The following is a 5,910-nucleotide window of genomic DNA, read 5'->3' as shown; positions in this document are numbered from 1 at the left end:
CATTAAAATGAGCAATTTGGATAATGCTTTTCTTGAGGGAAACCTAAAAAAATGATAATATATTGTGTCTTTATGTTAGAAAGAGGTAGAAATCGAAGGTAATGTTAAAACTAAGCTTAGAATATGAGTTTCACTATGTGAAGGTATTGTTCCACTAATACGGGATGGAATTCAATAAGCCTCTATTTCAGTAAGAATAGTAATGAGAATAAGTCAATGGTATACGGAAGGACATTTGTTTGATACAGATCAAAAAATAGAAGGATCAAAAAATGCATAATTGTATAATGGAATTAATACTAAGCAAAATAAATCTCAAAAATTACCACAGAAAAGTGATGAATTTTGGTACTCCTTAGAATTACATGGAATCTGACATGATTCAATGCAAAACTGAATTATATATGTATGTTTCTACTGCCAACAAATTTAACTATAACAGATTGTATTGGCAAGATCATTGCATTTCCTCATTTCTCTGAAAAATGTAGTTATTCTCAATAGTTACCTGTCTGTATGTATATACTTAGAATTTATGTTCGCTCATCCTAAAATAATATATACCACTATCTCATCTAAGAAAACAATAATTTCATCATTTTTGCATGTGTTTATATAGAACTGAGTACTAACTAATGCTAGGAAACTATATAAATGCCATAAAATGTAAATATAGAAGTTATAAATGTAAATGTAATATAAAAGTTGTCACTGTTCCTCTGATGTGGAACAAGATCTTATAATAAACACAATAAATCCTCACTTCTAGCTAAGTAATCTATCAGTCTGTACCACCATTTCTGAATATATTACACCGACACATTGGATAGCACCAATTTGGGTTAGGCATATAAGCTACTAAATTTGGTTTTCATTTTTTATATAGGCATTACTTTGTTTTATAGTTGAAATAAATAAAAATTCTACTTTTCTTACTGCTGATTGGTAAAATAGCACTGTCCAACTGCCTCTTAGACCTCAAATGGTTATATAATCTCAGTATATCTTAAGGCTGATTTTTTATAAACATGAAATTCAATGTTCTGTTAAATAACGTTTATGTATGATACTATTATAATATATCTACTGTTTCCTCCAATACATTTAGATGTTCAAAAATATCAAGGATTGTTCAATATTTGTATATTAAGTAGTCATTTAATCCAATATTGGACAACAGTATGCAAAACTAGTATAAAGAAAAAGTGAAAAGCTTTCCAATGCTGGATTTCTCTTCTGCTGATCTACCTTAAAACTTATCTTTTGGGCAAGTGAAAAATTAAAAAAACACCTCAATATTATTATAATACATTTTAAATAAATAACAGTTTACCAGCAGTGTAGTTGCAATACATTCCAATATCTATCATATAGTAGGAAGTTTTTATTTGAATCTCATATTTTCTCGGAAAATTTCCAATAAACCACGTGCCCTGTGATGGACTAAATTGTGACGCCCACAAAATTCACATGTTGAAGCCCTAACTCCCAATGTGCCTGGGTTTGAAGATAGGGGCTTTAAGGAGATAACTAAGACTAAGTGAGTTCATAGGGTGGGGTCCTAATCCAATATGACCGGTGTCCGTATAAGAAGAGAGAAACAGGGCCGGCCCCGTGGCTTAGCAGTTAAGTGCGTGCACTCCCCTACTGGCGGCCTGGGTTGGGATCCCGGGTGCACACTGACGCACCACTTGTCTGGCCATGCTGAGGCAGTGTCCCACATACAGCAACTAGAAGGATGTGCAACTATGACATACAACTATCTACGGGGACTTTGGGGAGAAAAAGGAGGAGGACTGGCAATAAATGTTAGCTCAGAGCTGGTCTTCCTCAGCAAAAAGAGGAGGATTAGCATGGATGTTAGCTCAGGGCTGATCTTCCTCACAAAAAAATAAATAAACCACATCAAAAAAAAAAAAAAAAAGGGGAGAGAAAGATGCCAGGGTTGTGCACACACAGAAAAAGCCAGGTGAAGATGCAAGGGAAGGCAGCTGTCCGTAAGCTACGGAGAGAGGCTTCAGGAGAAATCAACCCTCCAACTATTTCCTTATTTGGCAATGAGGAAACCAAAGCACAGAGTTCTTCAGAAACTCGACTAAGATCACCGAGTTTGGAAAATTTGGCATTACGTTCTTGTAATTTCCAGGTTGACTGTCCTTTAACATCGTGGATACTGGATACTGGGACTGGCTTTAAAATGTCTTTTTCTCACTCCAGCTGGTAAATGGTGTTTATCAGACAATCTTGAATGCTTGCCTCTCTACTCTAGTGAGCGAGGGATGCTCTAGTGGTGATGGTTTCACTTATATCCATATGATACATATGTCAAAATATTTAAAATTTTATATTTATGTAAGTGCAATTTATTGTATGTCAATTATATCTCAATAAAGTTTTAAAAATATAGATGGAGAAACACTATCCTATATACTCTCATCCATGATGATTAATTCAACTGCTATATATAAGATGAGACTCCAATTTTAGTTTTCAGCTCACAATTGACTACTTAGCTATAGACCCATATATGTAGTTATTTACTATATATCTCCTACTGAATATTCCACCGCATTTAACCCTCAAACTAAACACTTTTTCCTCTTAGTATCTCAGCCTGTCTCAGACAATGTTAATGTCAAGCATCCAGTGACTAAAGGAAAAATTTGAGAGGAATTTCAAATCTTTCCTCTTCCACGTACCAAGAATTCTCAGTACCTGAGCTTTGCATAGAAAACTTCCAGGATCTTGCCCTTAATCTCCTGCAATTACCACTGACCTCCTTAAATTTATTTTCAAAAATATAATAAATAATTATTTCCTTTCTGAACTTGCCAGGCTCTTTTATGTCACACACTTCAGTACATCTTGTTCCATTTGGGTATAAATCTACCCCTTTTATTGTTTATAAGTCTTCTCCAAAGTTCTTGTCTTTATGAAGTTTTTTTTAACTCCCTCATTGACATAGGAGTTCCTTTTCCTGTGGGCTCACTGTATTAAGTAAACATCTTCATTGCATTAAGTACATTATTTTATCATATTTGTTAAAAGTCAAACACTAACTTTTTCTTGAGAGCAGGACTCGGGAGGAGCATTTTCATTTTTACATTCCTAGTGCTGAACACAGTGGCTGGCACATTCTTGGTGTGTAATGAATTGTGTGATGTGAATAAATGGACAAGATAATTGGCCATCAGGTACAATGCTCCTGTTTGCCCAGAGAGGGTTTGCATAGTTTAAATATTTTTCTCTTCTGTAAGCATCAAAAGACAGGTTTCTGAAAGCAGATGGCATATCTATTTACTTGGCAGGATGTACCACTCTTATTTGGTATCATGTTTAATAGAGTAGTCTCCAGAAGGTATTTGTATAATAAATGTTTATTGACCTATTGGATCATTAGTGAAGAGAGACATGGGTCATAATGATCTGTCTCTGGTGATCTTTCATTTGCTGGATGGTGTGACTAACTGAGAGGGACCAGGAAAAGATTTATGGATCTGGACATAGATTAGGAGAAAATTTCTTGCCCCTCAGATCCCATATGCAGGAAAGCACTGCCCGTACAAATTCTGCTCGTTTACATAACCACTGATGAATGAAGTTAACTATGCATAACTAACATTTGAATTAGTTTAATGAGAAAGAGGTTTAACAGATAAAATTGTGGAAGTCATGGACCATATCAACTTTTGGGAGTGGTACTAATATGTTAACTATTCTATGTGCTGATGGTCATTTAATCTGTTTTTTCTATATAATTGTCTACGTAATTTTTTCTATGTAACCTATATTTTCTATGTAATTCCTTCTTCATTCAGCTTCCCATGGTAAGCCAGAAGAGTTAATACTTTCAATTTCCAAGTGATGTATTTGGAGGTTGGTAAATGAACATATCACAAAAGGATTTTTAACCTACCTCTCCAAAGTGTTCTTTCTCCTCCTCTTCCATTTTCTTTAAGCATTTTGTGTTTTTTTGTGAGGAAGATCAGCACTGGGCTAACATCAATGCTAATCCTCCTCTTTTTGCTGAGGAAGACTGGCTCTGGGCTAACATCTATTGCCAATCCTCCTCCTTTTTCTCCCCAAAGCCCCAGTAGATAGTTGTACATCATAGTTTTACATCTTTTTAGTTGCTGTATGTGGGACGTGGCCTCAGCATGGCTGGAGAAGCGGTGCATCGGTCCGCGCCCGAGATCCTAACCCTGGAAGCCAGTAGCGGAGCACGTGCACTTAACCGCCAACCCAAGGGGCCGGCCTCCCATTTTCTTTAGATTATCAATCTATTACCTTAAAAGTCATAGTCTATCAGGTTTCATTTTATGCATCCATTCTTTGCATTTATTAAAAACCTAAAGATATTAAATGATGCTTTAAATTGCATTTCACTATTCATTGCATATTTTAGAACTCTGTTGATTTTGAAATTTCATGATATGCTTGTTATTTTCCACATTTTTAGCCAGATAATATCACTAGCTGTGATTCATACAAATGAATATTCAAAATATAATTTTCTAAGACAAATTAAACTATAAGTTAAGACAGCTATTTTAATTAAAATCTGAAATATTTCTAAATAATTTTATTAAACAATATGTTACTTGACGTTTAAATAGCAAGATAGAATGTTACACACACACTTAAATATGCTCACACTCTTATATACATACACATATGACTCACAGACAAGGTATAAGTTATAAAATAATTGTTACTCTAAAATTTCTGATTGGCTTTACAATTTTTGGAGTATTGTATTATAGAAATCTGTGTGCACACACAAGGAAGACATCACTCAGATAGACATTTGAAAAATTAAGAGATATACACTTCCAGCGAATACAGAATCATTTAGTGCATAGAAGCTTGCAATTTTAACTTGATATTTAGGAATGATAAGGCCTTTATGGTCAATGTTATATAATTCTGACAAATTTTACTGCTTTCAGGTCAATATACTTCATTGACCACGAAATATTTTGAAAAGAAGGAATTTACTATAAAAAATAACTTACCGGCCAGCCTGGTGGCGTAGTGGTTAAGTTCGCGTGCTCCACTTTGGTAGCCCCGGGTTCGCAGGTTCGGATCCCAGGCACGGATCTATGCACCTCTTATTGAGCCATGCTGGGGCGGCATCCCACATACAAAATAGAGGAAGATGGGCACAGATGTTGGCTCAAGGCCAATCTTCCTCACCAAAAACAAAAACTTAATCCCAGTGAAGCATAGAAAGTACATCTCATCAAATAATCTATCTACAGCCCAACATATGGGTCGGATTTTGAAGTTAGACATGACCCCCTTGAAGTTAAGCATATCTAAGTAACTAATTTTGAACAATAGATTGTGAACAGATACCATGTCTTCTCATGCTGTGATAATTGGCAACATTCTAGAAGAGGAAGAGTGATTCAGCTGAGTAACATTGTAGAGCACCTTTCTTTCTCTGCACTGACCGGCATTGGTTATGTCCTGTGAGAGACATAAAATATTTATTGAACTAAGGTGCTTCATTCTCAGTGTTGTTTTCAGTGTTACTCTAACCTAAATAATTCAATCAGGAAGACAAGGATGGTGCTTCATATTTTCCCTTTGATATCTTTAAGCATCAGTGTAAACCACCTCTCTGCAAGAAATAACTTTTGTGGGGTTTGTTTTGTGTTGTTTTGTTTTTGTTGTGTTTTGATTTGGCATTTTAGAATGAAAATGAAGTAGGCATACGTACATATACATGCACCCAGTTTATATACTCTTGTATGTGGACGGGTGCTTTGTTCAAATAAAAACGTGGGTTAATAAAATCCAGAAAAAATCTGACCACTGGTTTAATCATAAATTATTGAGAAATCACTCCTTGTCATCTCTCTATTAAATGTGTATTTGAGGGTTGGGACTGAGGATGTGAAAAAC

This window comes from Ceratotherium simum, chromosome 10, assembly GCF_057802395.1.
Source record: "Ceratotherium simum simum isolate JZ-2026a chromosome 10, ASM5780239v1, whole genome shotgun sequence".
Lineage (NCBI taxonomy): Eukaryota > Metazoa > Chordata > Mammalia > Perissodactyla > Rhinocerotidae > Ceratotherium > Ceratotherium simum.
Note: the sequence above shows the minus strand (reverse complement) of the source record.